This window comes from Thalassophryne amazonica, chromosome 3 (assembly GCF_902500255.1).
Source record: "Thalassophryne amazonica chromosome 3, fThaAma1.1, whole genome shotgun sequence".
Lineage (NCBI taxonomy): Eukaryota > Metazoa > Chordata > Actinopteri > Batrachoidiformes > Batrachoididae > Thalassophryne > Thalassophryne amazonica.
This window is the reverse complement of record NC_047105.1, coordinates 128,804,548-128,824,123: the sequence shown is the minus strand read 5'-3', so window position 1 is coordinate 128,824,123 and position 19,576 is coordinate 128,804,548. Positions and strand designations below refer to the sequence as shown.

The following is a 19,576-nucleotide window of genomic DNA, read 5'->3' as shown; positions in this document are numbered from 1 at the left end:
GCAGGTTGTTCACAAAGTGATGATCCTCGCCCCATCTGTGCTTGTGAACGGCTGAGCCTTTTGGGGATGCTCTTTTGTACCCAGTCATGAGACTCACCTGTTTCCAATTACGTGTTTTTTTTATATTTTATTTGACAGGGACAATGCAATCAAACATAGTTACAAACAAGTTTGCAGCTGATGCGATGCACACAGAGTATAGCTACTGCTAGTTTTCAACTCCCATCCCTGGTTGAGCTTTTCTATACCAACAAGACATTATCTAAAATACAAATTCATTTACATGAAAACATTTCATCTATAAATAGCAGTCAAAAACAGTTCAAAAATTCATCACTTACCCATCTCATTCATTCACACTCTCATACATGGGTGCAGTTTTGGTTATTTTAAGTCAAGATTTAAGTTTGGATAAGAACAATTTAAACTCACTGATGGACTTCATTTCTGTGGCAATGAGTTCCAGAGTTTTACAGGCTTTATAAGAAAAGGCTGACTGTCCAAATGATGTTCTACACTTGGGGATTATACAGTGTGGTTTAAGCTGCCTCTGTTGTCCTGCTGCTTGGTCTAGCCAACTGTACTGAGTGATTCTGGAACCAAATTATGGTAACATTTAAAAAATAATTTGAGAAAGCCACAAATTACTGAAAACTATCAAAACTTAAGAAATTATACTTGTTGAGAATTTGACAGTGGTGAAAACGGATAGGTTTTCTGTCCATAATTTTCATAGCTTGATTATAAAGTGAACCAATGCACTTTGTAGCTAAGGGGACTGCCTGGGCCCATGCTGTCATGCGGTAGGATATATGTGAAAATATTATCCCATGCATGTACAGCAGGGCCGCCTGGTTTGGAATGTAATGTCTGATAAGTTTAAAATTTTAGGTTTCTTTGTATTGTTTTCGATATCTTCTTTATGTGTCCATCAAATTTTAGTTGTGAATCAAGAACTAAACCTAAATATTTAGTTTCATTTACCCATTATATTTTATTATTTTGCAAAAGTATTTGAAAATTCAGTTCTAAATTTTGTGTTTTGATGGAAAAACACGTCAACTGTTTTAGTGAGATTAGGAACCATTCATTTTTGAAAAGCCACAGACTAACCTTAGCCATGTATGCAGATAAAACTGCTGCAGCTTGCTCTGGTGTCTTTGCGGGACCATAAAAAACAGCATCATCTGCATAAAGTTGATAGTGGACACCACAACAAATCAAAGGCAGATCATTTATGAAGAGACCAAACAGCAATGGTCCCAGTATGGAGCCCTGAGTTATGCCCATCGAGATGTTTATGAGAGACGACTTTTCCTGGGCCACTTTCACACACTGTTCCCGATCCTGAAGAAACGAGGTAAACCACCGCACTGCCTCAGGGGAGATGTTAAATAAAGGCATTTTGGCTAAAAGAAGGCTATGGCTGACTGTTTCAAAAGCTTTTTTAAGATCGAGAAACACAGCTCCTACCACCTCACCCCTATCCAAGGACTTCTTTATATTATCTATGAACAGGCTTGGGGAGTAACAGAATACATGTAACGGCGTTACGTAATTAGGATACAAAAAAAAGGTAACTGTATTCCGCTACAGTTACAGAAAAAAGGCGTATTCAGATTATAGGTATATTTAGTAAAAATGGGGATTACTTTGCAGGATTATAATTTTAATGCATTTTATGATATTATCCAGGGTTCTAGCTAGCGCAAACTTGCGTTACGGCCCGTTACGCTATCATTTTGGACCGTTACAATTTTTAATACAGCGTCTGTAATCAACCGTTTCTGCAGTGCGACTCCAGTTTGAAGCATAAATTGAAGCAATGCTTCGATTCAATGGCTCGTGGCTCTTTTATTCGCTGCTCTTCAGAAGAGGTAAGTCTGCTTCTTAACCCCTCTGAAAGCCATTAAAATATCATGAGTCACTTTTGTGTGGATTAAAGGCATTAACTGGAACTCTGGTCTTGTTGCAGTCGAGAAACGAGACTCGTTCTCCATTCTGTCACAGCTTCAAATGCTGCGTGGCTCTCTGCTGAGAGTCTGCTCGGAATTAATAACTTCAAAACTAATCGCCACTTTAAATAAAATGACACCTCTTACAAACCTTGCAATACAGACAATAAACTACAATCGACTAAAACATTTTTTCCTTCCAAAATGAGACGTCTTGCATTCTTTATAAACCTGACCTCTGTAAGAGCTCAGCTCATAGGTATGGAAAGACATTCATGCCAATAATAATGTCTGAAAGGAAGTTTCTGACAAAAACTAACATTTTATTTCTGTTCAACTCAGGGACTGCTGTTCTTCATATCTGGACATCATTTGTGGGCCAAAATTATTTATTTTGTACATCAATGATTTATGCAAAGTTTTGGATTTATTTAAAGCAGTTCTTTTTGCAGATGATACAAATCTGTTTTGTTCAAGAGGAAATTTGCAACAATTATCTGATTTAGGAAGTGAAAGAGATGAGTTAAAGAGATGGTTTGATATTAATAAATTATCACTAAATTTGTCTAAAACTAAAACAATGTTATTAGAAAATTATAAAAAAAGACATACAAATTCTGTTAAATATACAAGGGGTAAACATAGAACATGTCAAAGAGAATAAGTTTTTAGGTGTGATTATTGATGAAAGAATTAATTGGAAAGCTCATATTCAACATATTCAAAAGAAAGTATCAAAATGTATTGCAGTATTAAACAACGCAAAGCATGTTCTCAATTACAAAGCACTACATACTCTGTATTGTTCATTGGTTGCACCCCACCTGACTGACTGTGCTGAAGTTTTGGGAAACAATTATAAAACTACATTGCAACCATTATTAATTCTTCAAAAAACAAAAAAAGAGCATTAAGAACAATTCACAATGCAGGTTATCAAGACCACACCAACCCACTGTTGATTAAATCTACAGTATAAGATTAAAACTCCACAATATGATTGCATTTAAGACTGTTCAATTAATATAAAAGTGAAAAATAAGAATTTTTCATTGAGAGAGACAGAAAATATAATCTCAGGGGCTTGTGTCATTTTAAAATTGCTGGCGCTCGGACGACCAGGAAAGGTTTCTGTGTCTCCATTTGTGGCCCTAAAATATGCAATAAACTGACGGAGGAATTCAAACGATGTCCAAATATTAATCAGTTTAATTATCATTATAAAGAAATGATGTTCTCTACATATGTGTCTGATGAAGAAAGATGAGTTTTGTGCTCTATGTGTTGCTATATTGTAAATGTAAATTGTTCAGTAGAATTTGGATTGTGTCCTTTAAGCTGAAGTGAAAGAGGTTGAAAAAGGGAGTGGGAACAAAAAAGTTTTTTTTACTTCCTCCCACTCCTTTTTGAACTAGATTAAACTGGATGTATAATCCAGAAATGTAAATTGTCACAGTATTGAGCTGTATATTTTGTGAATGATGTAGGCTTATGGCAGATTGTATTTTTAAGTTGTGTGCAAATTATCTTATCTTTTCTTTGTTGTGTATGTTCTGTGGTCCGAATAAACCATTCATCATTCAAGGAGAGAGAGACAGACAGAGAAAGAGGGAGGAGTCAGAGGACTAAATTTTGAACTTTTCCTCTTAACACTTGCTTTGACAATGTAAACATATGTTTCCCATATCAATAAAGCTCAAATGAAATTGAAAATTGAGGAGAGAGACAGAAACAGACAGACAAAGGGAGACAGAGGACTTAAAATTTTACTCAACACTTGTTTTGACAATGTAAACATATACAAAAATCTATAAAAAATAAATAAATAAAAGTACTTAATTCTTTCACCAAACATCAAATCTAGGCTTTCATCTTAGATAAACATTCTGGAAAAGTGTACCGGAACTTTCAGATATTCTTTTTAAGAAAACCCTCATATAAAATCAACAATACGAGGTCTGTTAGAAAAGTATCGGACCTTTTTATTTTTTGCAAAAACCTGATATTTGAATCACGTGTGCTTGCATGAGCAAACCTTGAACCTTTGTGCGCATGCGTGAACTTTTTCACGCCTGTCGATTGCATCATTTTCTGGTAAGCAGCCTTTGTGTGAGGTGTGTGTCGTGAGCTTGGCGTTTTTTCATTCCAAGGAAAAAGACGGAACGACTGGAGCAGCGCCGCATCAAATTTTGCCAAAAACTGGGCGACAGCCAGGTGGAAACCATTTGGATGATTCAGACGGCTTTCGGTGACGATCCCATGGGCATCACACAGATTAAGGAGTGGTACAACCGGTTTAAAGACGTCCGCACAACGGTGGAGAGCGAGCCACGCTCGGTCGGCCATCAACATGCTGAAACGACCAGATCATTTCCAAAGTGAACGCTGTGGTGATGCGGGATCGTCGTGTGACTGTCCGAGAAATTGCGGAAGAGGTGGACATCTGCACTTCTTTGGCACATTCCACTGTGACAGAAGATTTGGCCATGAAAAGAGTGGCGGTGAAAATCATGCCAATGGCTTCGGCACGAAGCTGCCAACGGTGGAGCAAAAGCGCCTTGGTGTTGAAGTCTCACAGGACATGCTATGACATGCACACTTCTTCCACAATTCTCGGATAGTCACACGAGTGAAAAGTCACCGAAAGCCATCTGAATCATCCGAATGGTTTCCACCTGGCTGTCGCCCAGTTTCTGGCAAAATTTGATGCAGCGCTGCTCCAGTCGTTCCGTCTTTTTCCTTGGAATGAAAAACGCAGAGTGCACGACACACACCTCACACAAAGGCTGCTTACCAGAAAATGGCAATCAACAGGCGTGAAAAAGTTCCCGCATGCACACGAAGGTTCAAGGTTTGCTCATGCAAGCACATGTGATTCAAATCCATCAGGTTTTTGAAAAAAAAATAAAAAGGGCCAATACTTTTCTAATAGACCTTGTAATATTAAAACAAACAGAGCCCTGGTATTGGAATAGTATCGTATCGGAACTGAAAAATGTGGATTGGTGCATCTCACTCTCACACACACACACACACACCACACACACACACACACACACACACACACAACACACACACAACACACACACACACACACACACACACACGTGGGCGTGGCAGGCGTGTGCTGTGGTTCGCACAACTGAGAACCTGCCGTGTCCCACTGCTGGATGTCAATGACATCATACCCATTAACTGAATACATGACACTTCCTGGATTGGAGATTCCCCCCACCACCACCACACCCTTGACCTCCTCACTGCCTCTCTCTCCCTGTCTGGCTTGGTCGATCCCTCTCTGGAAACCATTAATCCATTTAATCACTTTGGGTGGTAGAGTCCCTCTCAAACAAGCTGCAGTGGTCCCAAATGACAATGCACACTGGAGGCAAAGCGGACCAATTGGTCTGTGACACTGGTCCTTCCGTGGCTCCAGTTTTGTTTTAAACAGCCACACTCACTCACAGCTGCAAGGTGAAAAGATAAGATTATGGAGGTTGTTACAAAACAGAGGTAAAAGGAGAAAAAAAAATGTCAAAGCAAGTTGGGAGAGCAGAGTCTACAGGTCAGCACCGCGGACAGGTCCCCCTCCTTTTCCTAACACACATACACACACGGAGCGGCTCGCACTTATGTGACGTCACAAAATGTGCGCGCCATTTCCATGTGCATGTGTTGCACACAATATGTACTGCGCGTGTGATACATCCGTGGTATTTTGTTGTGAACCTGCAGCAGGGTGGTCAAACTGTTCCAAATGCTTTATGGAAAATGGAGGCAATATTAATAAATAGGAGTCGGCTGAATGGTGGAGGGAAAAAGAATCGCTGAAAATCTAATGAGAAGTTTGAAGTTTAGCAGAGGATTTTCTGAGTGTAGCATTATGGATAATTTACAAGGAGTTTTCCAGAGTTCCTCACATACAGCGTAGCTGATGATACAATTAGAAATTTACAGTTTATTTTACTGTTGAAAGGCTTCGTGTTTCCAAGAAGTTCCAAATTTGCTCTTACCACGAAAACAGCAAGCAAGAGAGAGGGCTTAATTTTTAACTTTAATTTTTTTACTCTAAGACTTGCTTTGACAATGGAAATGTATGTTTCAACTGAAATCGAATTGAGAGAGAGACAGAGGGAGAGAGAGGACTTAATTTAAAATTTTTTACTCTATAACACTTGCACTGACAATGTAAACATGTTTCCCATGTCAATAAAGTTCCATTGAAATTGAAAATTGAGAAGGAGAGAGAGACGGAGAGAGAGACAGAGAGAGAGGGACAGACGGAGGGAGAGCACTATGTTTTCTGTTTTAAGTCTAAAAAATAACACTATAAAAAATTTTTTAAAAAGTGCTTAATTTTTTCACGAAAACATCAAATCTAGGCTTGCATCTTAGATGCACCTTCTGGCAAATTGAAGCTGAACTTTCAGGTCTCTTTTTTAAGAAAATCCTCCTCTAAACACTTCATGAAGCTGTATAACTGGGAATACAAATATTATAATATTAAAGCAATAATATAATAATAATGCAAACAGAGCTCTGGTACTGGAACAGTATCTGTATCTGCAGATATCCAAATTCAGGTATCGGGATTGGATCAGAAGTGAAAAAAATGCGGATTGGTGCATCCCTACTTACAACCACATGTTCTAAAGTACAGTAATACAAACAAAGCTGAGTGAACAAACCTGTTCTGTAGAAGAGATTTGGCAGATTAAAAACAGCATCCAGCCCTTTACATCTTTTGTTCTCTTCTTTTAAATGACACTTTTCTTCTTCCTGGTTTGTGATCATTCCATCAGCAGGTGTTTGCTGTAGTTTCAACATGTCCCTCAGCTGCTGGACTTCAGACATGTTTGCAGAAAGACTTTAAAACACAAAAGAAAGAGAGAGTCAACGACCAAGTGGAGGGAAGACTAAAAACAGGTCAATTTAATCATCTGCTGCTGCTCTGCTGCCCAGGCTGACCAATCACAAGTGCGAGACAACACCGAAATGTCCCTGTGGTGGGAAAGACATCCTAAAGCAGGAGACACCAACCCTGATCCCAGAGATCACCAGACATGCACGTTTTCCTTACGTACCTGCTGCAACCAGCTGATTAGAAAGAGAGAGGTGATATGAATGGCCATAAGATGTTTCTTTAAATTAAACTGAGATAGTGAAAAGATAAAATAAAGTGTTCTTAACTTACATGTCAGTGATCAGAAAAAAAGAGGACAAGTAGACATGGTCCCCATTTTGTGGAAAGGTTTTGGGACAATTTAATTTACAATGGGACATTTGCCAATATTGTGACAAATTTATAACTTTAATTTTAATATAAATCTTTGTCTTTTTAGTTTAATTTACACATACTTCATATGTTTCCTTGCCACAATGATCAAACTTGCAGCCTTGTTGAGTGAATTTAATTTTCCAGGTTTGTTGAACACTCGGTTTGGGCCATATGACAAATATATCTGTAAATTAAAGCATTATTAACCTACTGCGAGGTCTGTATGGAGAAATATCAGACTGAGGTGTAGGTACGGGCCGGGTGCAAGCGAGGTCCATGCGAAAAACACCGAATGTGTGTGTGTATATATATAATATATATATATATATATATATATATATATATATATATAAAAACACACGAACACCCGAATATGAAAGCTGCCGACAGCTCGTAGACAGAGCTCATAGTCAGAGCGGAAGAGAAGCCATTCGCTTCACCTCCGAGCCGTGAGCAGCAGAAGTTAAGTTCACCTCCACAAAAAACAAAAAACACAAAAAAAAACAGGATTCACCTCGTCTGCTCACTTCAGAGCTCTGAAGCCGAGCGAGCAGTGGCTCTCCTCAACTCACCTCTGAGCTGATGGCCGGTGTCCCGACAGAACACCAGAACAGAGCAGGAACTTGCTAACAGATGGTCAAGGTCGAGCTGGTAAGCTTTCACTGTGTGTTTTTCCGATGTGTTTAGATATTTATAGAGTATGTTCACATCCAAATTGGTTTTTGTAATTGTGTTTTTAGCTTCCTAGTTTGTAAAGAAAGTGTTCGGACTGATTATGAGAAAATATCCGACCGTTAATCAGCCAATCAGAGCGCACGTAGTATCGCATCCATATAATAAAATAATGTAGTCCCCTCATGTTGATCAATTTTGATTTTTACTGTGACACTAATTACACTGAAGCCTGAAGAAAATATCAGATTGAAAAATCTGATTCAAATAATTTTTCATGTTGTAGTAAATACACTCCCAAAGCATTTTGTAATTTAACAATGACTTGGTACCAGTGTCACAGATGAGAAAAAAAAAAAACAAAAAAAAAAAACACTCTGAAGCTCTGATCTTGTGCCAAACATCAGGGGGACTCCCCTGATATAAATCTGGCAGAGATAGATGAACATGCAGTACAGGACACTGAACAGCACAGTAAAATTCAGGAGCAGAAAAACAGCCGAAGCTCACAGAAAAATCCTACAGCAATAAAATGCAACAGCCAATCACATCTATTGCTCACACCGAGCAATGACAAAGACAACTGATGATGTCATGTAACCTAGCGGTGGGCGATGTACCCTCAAAATTAGCCATTAGACTCTTTAACTCCTCCCTCTGACACTCATTAACATAACAGTTGTCTCCTCCCTGTTCTCAATGTCAGCTCATCACTCTGGAGTTGCCCAGGGGGTGAGGCGCCGGGCAGGTATGGTGATACTCACGAGTCCCCGGCTGGCTCACCTACGTTGGAGTTTACTCCAGTAGACGAGAGGTTCGCCTCCCTGCGTCTAGGGGGTTAGGGGGGAAAAGTCTGACTGTTGTTTGTGCATGCGCAGCAAACAGCATTTTGGAGTATTCGGTCTTCTTGGAGTCCCTGAATGGAGTCCTATATGGGGCTCCAGTGGGGGACTCCGTTGTTCTGCTGGGGGACTTCAACACACATGTGGGCAATGACAGAGATACGTGGAGAGGTGTGATTGGGAGGAACAGCCTCCCTGATCTAAACCCGAATGGTCGTTTTGTTATTGGACTTCTGTGCTAGTCATGGACTGTCCATAACAAACACCATGTTTGAAACATAAGGATGCTCATAAGTGTACATGGTACCAGAGCACCCTAGGCTGAGGATCAATGATCAATTTTGTGATCGTATCATCTGATTTGAGGCCGCATGTTCTGGACACTCGGGTGACGAGAGGGGCAGAGCTGGTCAACTGATCACCATCTGGTGGTGAGTTGCATCAGAGGGTGGGGGAGGACTTTGGACAGACCTGGTAAGCCCAAATGGATAGTGCGGGTGAACTGGGAACATCTGAAGGAACCTACTGTCTGACAGCTCTTCAACTCACACCTCCGGCAGAGCTTCTCAAGCATCCCTGTGGCGGTTGGGGGCATTGAACGAGAATGGGCAATGTTCAAAGCTTCCATTGCTGAAGCTGCAGCGGGGAGCTGTGGCCTGACGGTCTTAGGTTCCTCAAGTGGCGGCAACCCTCAAACAACAGTGGTGGACACCGGTGGTCAGGGAAGCCATCCGACTGAAGGAGGTGTCCTTCCAGGATATATTATCTCAGAGGACTTCAGCGGCAGTTGCAAGGTACCAACAGGCCCGAAGGGCAGCAGCCTCTGCTGTGGAGGAGGCAAAGCAGCGGGTGTGGGAGCAGTTCGGAGCAACCATGGAGAAGGACTTTTCGGTCGGCACCAAGGTGCTTCTGGTGGACCGTGAGCGTAAAACGGGGAACCATCCAAGCTGTCTACAGTAAGGATGGGACTCTGTTGACCTCAACTGAGGATGTAATCCGGTGCTGGAAGGAACACTTTGAGGAACTCCTACATCAGACCGGAGCACCCTCTATAGTAGGGGCAGAGCTGGAAGCTGATGGAGGATTTTCATCCATTTCCCTGGTGGAAGTCACTGAGGTAGTCAAACAACTCCACAGTGGCAAAGCCCCGGGGGTTGATGAGATCCGTCCAGGGTTCCCAGTTTGGTGGGCTCAGGGTCTCATCACTGCTTTTTTGCAGATGATGTGGTCCTGTTGGCTTCATCGACCGGTGACCTCCAGCACTCACTAGATCGGTTCGCAGCCGAGTGTGAAGCAGCTGGGATGAGGATCAGCACCTCTAAATCTGAGGCCATAGATCTCAGCAGGAAACCGATGGATTGCCTACTCTGGGTAGGGAATACGGCCTTGCTCCAAGTGAAGGACTTCAAGTACCTCGGGGTCTTGTTCACAAGTGAGGGGACGATGGAGCGCAAGATTGGCCGGAGAATCGGTGCAGCAGGGGCGGTATCGCATTCGCTCTACCGTACTGTTGTGATGAAAACGGAGCTGACCCAAAAGGCGAAGCTCTCAATCTACTGGTCAATACTCGTTCCTACTCTCACCTATGGTCATGAGTGTTGGGTCTTGACCGAAAGAACTCAATCACGAGTACAAGCAGCCAAAATGGGCTTCCTCAGGAGGGTGGCTGGTGTCTCCCTTAGAGATAGGGTGAGAAGTTCAGTCAACCGTGGGGAGCTTGGAGTAGAGTCGTTGCTCCTTCACATTGAAAGGAGCCAGCTGAGGTGGTTCAGGCATCTGGTAAGGATGCCTCCTGGGCGCCTCCCAAGGGAGGTGTTCTACGCACGTCCATATGGGAAGAGACCCCCAAGGAAGACCCAGGACTAGGTGGAGAGATTATATCTCCACAATGAACTGAGAACGCCTCAGGATCCCCCAGTCAGAGGTGATCAATGTGACACGGGAAAAGGAAGTCTGGGGTCCTCTGCTGGAGCTGTTGCCCTGCGACTCAAACCCGGAAAAGCAGATGAAGATGAGTGAGTGATGAGTGGTTATTTTTTTGGTAGTGGATATTTTGCCAGATACGGCAAGCACACACCAAGCGATATTTAACCAGATCTCCTCGCTGACTGGTTAGTTCAAATGACATCATCGTAGAAGGTATTACAACATGGCGGCACCCTCGGCATTTAATGCTGGTGCTCATTTTTCATTCTTAAATGCCATTTTGGGTGCCATAAAGTTGTTTGAATTGGAACAGAAAATCACCTACTGGCGGAAGGATTCTCGGACGCTAAAAGCAGCTCAAAAACGTGGCATAGCTGTACCCGAAATTATTTCCACCATGTGGCGAAAATTATGTCCACCGGCGCATTTTGCCACACAGTGGAAATAATTTCGGACACAGTGGAAATAATTTTTGCAGTCTTGGTAATTTTCTGTGTAGGACGGGGATGATAAACAACTTCTTTTTTTTAAATTTGGCCTTAAGTGGCCTCATTTTGTGTAGCTAACATGATAACATTCAAAATGCCATGGTAAACAAAAATAAGCCCCACGTCGGCATGTGTGTTTATCCTGTTTTTCCTCTGTCAGTGTCATGTCTGCAAACCTTCGATCAAGCCACCCCTGAAAATAGTGAAGGGTAAAATATGCCAATTTTCAATAATGAAAATCACCAATGTCAAGCTACTATCATAAATGTGAAATAAGGAGATCTTAAACTCCGATCACCTTTAAGTTCTCGCCCGACTGCGGCCGTTCCATTCCGTTGTGAATAAATTTAGATGGCCGGCAAAACAGCACAACCTGCCATTTTGCCTGTGCCACGTACGGCAAAATATCGTCCAGTTCAACTTTGCCGAGGGCGCCGCCATATTGAAATAAAGTCTACGATGATGTCATTTGAACTAGCCAATCAGTGAGGAGATCCGGTCAAATATCACTAGATGCGTGTTTGCCGTATCTGGCAAAATATCCACTGCCTATGTTTTATTATAGGGCGGCGTGGGGGTTAGTGTGCTTGCTTCCAAACCAGGAGGTAGTCGACTCAAGACCACACGTGCTCATTCTCCATGTCATGTGGAATTGTATCAGGAAGGGAATCCAGTGTAAAACTTGTGCCAAATCAACATGCAGATAGATACACATCAGATGCGCTGTGGTGCCCCTGAGCAAAAACAGAGAAGCTGAAAGAACTTACGATGGTTATTTTTCTTATCCAGTCTCCTGCTGTTCATTTTGACTTGCAACTCTTTATCTGTGCAGTTGGAACATCAGCAGTTTCCTTCAGGATAAATTAAGTCTTCTGATTCTAACTTGTGATTTGATTGAAACCGTGGTGTTGTGCTCAAAGTTCAGCGGTTTGGAGTCATGACGTTGATATACGAGCTTCAGATCTCCATTTTTGTGTGTATAAAATGTGAAAAAAACTGTAATCAATAGTATCGACTGATCGGCTTCATTGGCCCATGAGCAAGCTGAACTGTCCTTCATTTATCACCAATCAATCAATTTTTTTTTATATAGCGCCAAATCACAACAAACAGTTGCCCCAAGGCGCCTTATATTGTAAGGCAAGGCCATACAATAATTATGTAAAACCCCAACGGTCAAAACGACCCCCTGTGAGCAAGCACTTGGCTACAGTGGGAAGGAAAAACTCCCTTTTAACAGGAAGAAACCTCCAGCAGAACCAGGCTCAGGGAGGGGCAGTCTTCTGCTGGGACTGGTTGGGGCTGAGGGAGAGAACCAGGAAAAAGACATGCTGTGGAGGGGAGCAGAGATCGATCACTAATGATTAAATGCAGAGTGGTGCATACAGAGCAAAAGAGAAAGAAACAGTGCATCATGGGAACCCCCCAGCAGTCTACATCTATAGCAGCATAACTAAGGGATGGTTCAGGGTCACCTGATCCAGCCCTAACTATAAGCTTTAGCAAAAAGGAAAGTTTTAAGCCTAATCTTAAAAGTAGAGAGGGTGTCTGTCTCCCTGATCTGAATTGGGAGCAGGTTCCACAGGAGAGGAGCCTGAAAGCTGAAGGCTCTGCCTCCCATTCTACTCTTACAAACCCTAGGAACTACAAGTAAGCCTGCAGTCTGAGAGCGAAGCACTCTATTGGGGTGATATGGTACTACGAGGTCCCTAAGACAAGATGGGACCTGATTATTCAAAACCTTATAAGTAAGAAGAAGAATTTTAAATTCTATTCTAGAATTAACAGGAAGCCAATGAAGAGAGGCCAATATGGGTGAGATATGCTCTCTCCTTCTAGTCCCCGTTAGTACTCTAGCTGCAGCATTTTGAATTAACTGAAGGCTTTTTAGGGAACTTTTAGGACAACCTGATAATAATGAATTACAATAGTCCAGCCTAGAGGAAATAAATGCATGAATTAGTTTTTCAGCATCACTCTGAGACAAGACCTTTCTAATTTTAGAGATATTGCGTAAATGCAAAAAAGCAGTCCTACATATTTGTTTAATATGCGCTTTGAATGACATCATCAGTTTGTCTTATTTATTTCTGCTGATATTTGATGTTTACTCTATAATAAGAATGATGTTAGCTGTTAGTTTGTGTTGGAGTTCTAAGAACTCCAACACAAACTAACAGCTATCATTTGGATGTGGTGGAGTTGGTCTGAAATAAAGTTTAGTGGACAACCTGCTCTGGATCAGCGAACTTCAGGCTTGAAAACAGCATCCAGCACGTTGACTAGTTTCTTCTCTTCTTATATCCACTCGTTCTTCCTTGCTGCTCTGTGATGTTTGTTTCCCGACATTAGCAGCAGTTAGCCGCTGTTTCAACAACCTTCTCAGCTGTTCCACCTTTTCGCGCTAACTTCGTCTTTTCTTCTTTTATTTCGGTTTACTGTCGACCTTGTGCTTCTGGAGCTCTTCAAAAAACATATTCGAGGATCACAGAATGAAGTTTGATCTGTTCAGAGAAGCGTTTTCAGCGTCCCCAGCTAATTAGCTTTAGCCTCGGACGACAACAGAACACAGCTTCTTCGTTGGATATTTGTGACGTTTGGCAAACCAGGTTTTAGGTGCATTATCGCCACCTATTGGACTAGATTATGGAGATGTTGTCGACGTCAACATGATAAATAGGAAGTGGCCTCTGTGTGTTCGTGTATCCGGAGCATCAAACTGAAATCCAGAAAGAACAGACTTTCGTCCTTTGGCAGACTTGTGCATTTTTTCCATGAGGATTCAAGTCATGAAAAGAGAAAGGTGATTGGAACAATATTTTTTGAGAAATCAGTAATTTTTGAAAACGACCTGTTTATGTCGCACTTCCACAATAAGAGCATGTATTTCAAAATAAAAACCTTTGAGGTTGGCGCAGACCCTGACAGATTTCATCAGTCTGTCCATCCTTGACCATCCCAGACAGCAGATTCAGATCTGGACATTTTCCTTTCTGAACGTGACTCCAAACCCAGAATTAACATGTTCACAATCCGGACAAAACAGCAGGATTGTGTCTCAACAGTGTGGGAAAAAATAAATAAATTTGATCAAATGTGAACAATGGTCACAGTGCAAAATACAACTTCAGTTATTTGTAATTTCTTTACATGGAATATTGTCCTGGTTAAGCAGCTTCAGAAAAAGCTTACTGACAACAACAACAAAAAAATCATTTTAGAAAATTGAACACAACTGAAAACAGATTAAACCTTCAATAAAGACTTTCATAAAAGCCAAGAAATTTTTTGATGGTCAACACTTAATAAAATGTAGCATAAACAGATTTTCACAAAAAGTCAGCTGTCCTCCATATATAGTACAAATGATGACCACATCTAGAACCCGTGATTCCCCACAAGTCAACATACTAGTATTTGTCATACCTGAGTGACGTTTGGAGCGACAGCAGACAAAATCATCACCATTAATTTCATTTCTGGCCGATGTGACATTTTGCCCAGTGGTTCAGGAACACAGCTGGAGCCAGGCAGAGGTCAACCAAGGGTTACACCGTTGTCAACATTTTAAAATACCCCAATCAGACTGAAGGATGTTACAACATGATTTGATTGATCATAATAATTTGCATCATTTTTTAAACAAATTTGGAGTAACTTTAACTTTTGACCCCTGTGTGTACTTAAGTTGACCTTTGTCACCTTTTCTATTTTTAACCCCAAACTCCAGAACATTCAGTCATAGTCTAAACTATACGCTTATAGATCTTTATGATCAGAGAATTATTCTCCTTAAACAGGACCGAAACCTCCTCATGGCCGTTTCATAAACATAAACACCAAATTTGGTGCTGTCAGTCAAACTGATGGTTTCTTCAAAAAAATCCTGATAACACCTATATTGTTGGTGAAATGCTCCTCTTTTGTGTCCGACAAACAAATTTACAATTATAAATGCAAGAGTATAAACAGACTTCCAAACACTTCTGCAGATAGATTTTGTACAATTTGCATTTTCCTTTTATGTAGATAACAGAAAGGCGTTACTTCATGACCACCCCCTTCGCCCCCCAAAAAACAGGTTTATTTTTATGTGCTTGGTTAGTTTTATTCAATGTGAAAAATTTATGATTTAGCAGTATATAAGTCACACTGGAGTTTAAGTCCCAGAACCTCCCAACTAGTAAATAAATGCAATTTGACACTCCAGAAAATGCAGAACTGACAAGGATCAGAGCAGCTGAACGGCAGCGTTGTAAATCTGGACACCCTGTTGTCCTCAGTTCATGTCCGTCTCTTCTGTCATGTTGATTTTCCAGCATGCTGCTGTCAAATTGTCATGACAGGATCAGAAACGCCACTGATTCAGGAAAAATGTTTCCCTTTAAGACACTCCTCGTTCCACCTCCACCATCGACCTCTGACCTCACAGGTACAGCAGCAGACATCATGAAACAGTTCTAGTTAATAACCAGAGCTCACCCAGGTTTATTCTCCCAACTATTTCCCCGCACTATGCAGGTGAGGAAAATGATGACATACCCCAATAAAATTCTTCACCAATGGCTGTAAATTTTGTAAGAGTCATTTTAGTGTTTACACTACTGTCAAATTAGACTTTTGAATGAAACCTGAAGTACCAGCTGAAATATTGACAGTAGTGTGTCAACTGTATCAGGGAACAGAAATTTGCTGGAAATATTATTGCTGGAAGTTGAGGTTCTCCTCCAAAATTTTAATGACAATCTGTAAATTTTCTTCAATGTTATCTTGTTTTGGTGAAGGTTTCTCTCTCAGGGAATTTGAAAACTTAACCAACTTTGGGTGTATTTTAGGTTTCATAACCAAAAGTTAGTACTTTGCCCAAATTTAAAATTCTGTAATTTAGAACAGAGCTTTAATGAATCAAACAAAACAATCAGAATTAAATGTATCAGAAACTGGAGGAAAATAAACATTTTGGGTGAATTTATTGTTTTCAAACAAACAGTATTTAATGACAAAAATTCAAACTTTTAAGGAAGAACTGTGAACAGTGTTAGATGAATCAAACTCATCAGAATTAAAATCAGAACTGAAGGAGAAAATGTGTTCTGATGAATTTTAATATTTTCATGATAAAAAAAATCTACATTTTCCAAAACTCAAATTTTAATATTTTCAGAGGAAGAATTGTGAACAGTGCTTCAATGACTCAAACAGAAACATGATAATCAAAATCCAAGAACTGAAGAAGGAAAAAATTAGGATAAGTTTCAGTTTTTACTGAAAAATATTCCATATTTTCAACAAAATTTACAATTTCAACATTGCGACATTACAACATTCAGAGACTTGTCCACATCCCCAGTTTATGACTCTGATCTTGTTCTTTGGTGTCAACTCTGTTTGTCAGATCTTTTTTGAAGTGGTTTAGGTATTCTTGTGTTGTGTTGTTTTCTTTGTCATTTCTTGTGCTCTATTGAAGCATTTTCTTCAATTCCCAAGGATTTGTATGTGGAGTCTTCAGCCAAATCTTCAATGTAGCACCCTTCATCCAACTATATGTTTTCTGGTTTTCTCTTTTTACATTTTTTGATTGTGCATTTTGAGCATTTATCCAGTCCAAATTCCATACCAATGTCTTTGGAGAACTCATGGACTGATTCCACGAGCTGACTGAGTCCCTTTTTGCCTTTCATTTGCCTTGGATTTCCTTCTAATAGAGTGCAGTGGGCCCCAGACATGGGGTCTAAAGTTGTACCCTAAACATTACTGACTTTGTATCCGAGGGCTCTCTTCAAGATGGTGACCTATCCTCTCCTCAAATACTGCCTTTGATTTCCTGCCCCACTTCTCATGTTTGAGTAAGTGAAACAGTGAAAGATCTTTTACTTCTCCCCAATGGACCAATTTACAATGATGTATTTTCAGTGGATTCTTTTAGCCCTTTGATGGTGTTGTTGCTGGGGTCCAGGATCAGAACTATCTGGTGAATGACCGAGCTGATCTGGAGGATGACCCAGCTGAGTGCTGCCACAGAAGAGATGTCTCCCCACAGCACTGGGAGAAGTTGCACCATTGCTTTCTTCACACACCCTGGTGCCTAGGTGCTTTGTGGAGTTTTTAGCTGGGGTTTGTTTCTTTTGAAACATCCTCATACCAAGATCTCTCATGGCAAACCCCCTCACAGTGGGGCCGAGGACACTCGAGGCTCGTGTCCAGTAGGAACTCCAACCCACTTCTGTATGAATTGTCATGCGTTTGTTCAGGGTGCCCTTTTGTCCAAATCGTTGACCACAGTCAGAACAGACAAATGCTTTTTGCCTTTGTTTTCTCATTTATCTTTGATGTCTTTTTAATAGAATGCAGTGGGCCCCAAACCTGGGGTCTAAAGGTGCACCCTAGGCTCTATAGTTATCCTAACCAGAGCTGGCATTGTATTTGAGGGCTCTCTTCAAGATGGTGATCGTTCCCTTAATTGCAGACAACTGCACCTCATGTGCGCGTGCGTGGGTGACCGGGGATTACCTCAAGGTATTTCTTCAGGTTCTTCTTCATCAGGCCTGTTGCCCCCACCACAGTTGGGATGATATCGATGTCTTTCAATGACCATGTTGTTCGTAGGTCATTTTTCAGGTCTTGGTATTTTGAGATCTTTCCCCTTTCCGCTCGATTCAGGCCGCAGTCATTGGGGACTGTCGATCGATGATTTTGGCTGTTTTCTCTTGCTTGTTCCAGATGACAATATCAGGTCTGATTGCGCCTCCTTTGATATGTCTTCCTGCTGGGATCTCTTTGTCATAGAAGACGGTTACTTTTCCGTTGGATGAGACTGGTGCTGGCTCGTGCTCCCAGATGTGTTCTTTGACTTCCATCTCCAGTTCCTTGCATATCTTCCAGTGGAGATATTGACAGATCTTGTTGTGTCTGGATGTATAATGTCCATCTGCCATGAGGATCTGGCATGCTGAAGTTAGATGGTTTACATTCTCAACAGCTGTATGACAGAATCGGCATTTATCATTTTGTGAGATCCCTGCCATTTTTTGAAGCCATTTGTTAGAAGTCCCTGATCTTGTGCTCCAATCAGAATTATTTCTCCATCAAAACCAAGTTCTCCATTTTTTAGCCACTGCATTGTTCCAACTTTGTCAATGTATTCCTTTTCGATGTTCTTCTTGGAATCATCTGGCTCTTTTGTGCTGTTTCCATCTTTCCACTCAATGTTTTCCTTCTCTTTTGCTGTATTGCTCTCTGGTCTGTCTTGCAAGTTTTGTTGCTGGCATGAGACTGTTGCTTTTTCTCTCTTGTATGAATTATCATGTGTGAGTTCAGGTGGCTGTTTCGTCCAAATCTTTGACCACACTCAGAGCAGACAAATGCTTTTTGCCCTGTATGAATTATCATGTGTGAGTTTAGGGTGCCCTTTTGTCCAAATCTTTGACCACACTCAGAACAGACAAATGCTTTTTGCCCTGTGTGAATTACCATGTGTGTGTTCAAGTGCCCCTTTCGTCCAAACCTCTGACCACACTCAGAACAGACAAATGCTTTTTGACCTGTATGAATTTTCATGTGTTCGTTCAGGCTGCACTTTCGCCCAAATCTTTGACCACACTCAGAACAGACAAATGCTTTTTGTCCTGTATGAATTACCATGTGTGTGTTCAGAGTGCTTTTTTGTCCAAATCTTTGACCACACTCAGAACAGACAAAGGCTTTTTGTCCTGTATGAATTATCATGTGTGTTTTCAGGTTGCCCTTTTGTCCAAATCTTTGACCACACTCAGAACAGACAAATGCTTTTTGTCCTGTATGAATTATCATGTGTATTTTGAGGGTGCTCTTTCGTCCAAATCTTCGACCACACTCACAACAGACAAATGTTTTTTGTCCTGTCTGAATTCTAATGTGTTTGTTCAGAGTGCCCTTCTGTTTCTGTCTTTTAGTCTGATCAGAACAGCTAAATGGTTTTCCACTTGCTTCCCTCCCCATTTGTTGCTCTAAGTTGTTCATGTGACCAGATGCTTTTCCATATTTAGAGCCTTTAAACTGTTTCACATCAGTGTTGCCTGAATGAGCAATATTGGTATTTTTTCGACAGTTAAAATGTGACTGTAGTTCTCTGGTCTGTTTCCAGTCATAACTGTCATCAGTCTCAGTTCCAGAACTGTCTGAACTTTTGCCACTAGTATTTGGTTGTAAGTGACTGTTTGGACCTGATTTACTGGCTTTTTGTGGTCCTCCATCATCCTCTTCATCAGCTTCTGCTGTCAGTGTTCTGTGTACAGATGAGGTGCTGGCTACAGGCTCAGCCTCTGTGCTCTCATCACTTTGGCTTTGATGAAGGAGTGATGACTCTGATTTTTCATCATCACTTTCACTCTTCACAGTGAAACCAAACTTTGTGAGCTCTGCCTCCTCCAGCTGCTG

General features: G+C 41.1%; 4 long non-coding RNA genes across 4 annotated transcripts in view; 3 read left to right on the top strand and 1 right to left on the bottom strand.

The window, feature by feature from the left end:
* Positions 1-9,216, top strand: part of LOC117507597 — a 19,404-nt gene extending 10,188 nt beyond the window's left edge. Inside the window, exon 3 of the long non-coding RNA XR_004559782.1 lies at positions 9,205-9,216. This is a non-coding gene — a long non-coding RNA (uncharacterized LOC117507597). The remainder of the gene's footprint in view (positions 1-9,204) is intronic.
* LOC117507566 overlaps positions 1-13,562 on the bottom strand; it is a 23,095-nt gene extending 9,533 nt beyond the window's left edge. Inside the window, exons 1-2 of the long non-coding RNA XR_004559750.1 lie at positions 13,393-13,562; positions 6,695-6,822 (exon numbers count right to left, since the gene is read on the bottom strand). This is a non-coding gene — a long non-coding RNA (uncharacterized LOC117507566). The remainder of the gene's footprint in view (positions 1-6,694; positions 6,823-13,392) is intronic.
* Positions 13,387-19,576, top strand: part of LOC117507575 — a 25,429-nt gene continuing 19,239 nt past the window's right edge. The window contains exons 1-2 of the long non-coding RNA XR_004559759.1: positions 13,387-13,494; positions 13,548-13,549. This is a non-coding gene — a long non-coding RNA (uncharacterized LOC117507575). The remainder of the gene's footprint in view (positions 13,495-13,547; positions 13,550-19,576) is intronic.
* LOC117507571 lies at positions 18,497-18,955 on the top strand. Its single transcript, XR_004559755.1, has 2 exons — positions 18,497-18,646; positions 18,899-18,955. It is a non-coding gene; the product is annotated as an uncharacterized LOC117507571 (long non-coding RNA).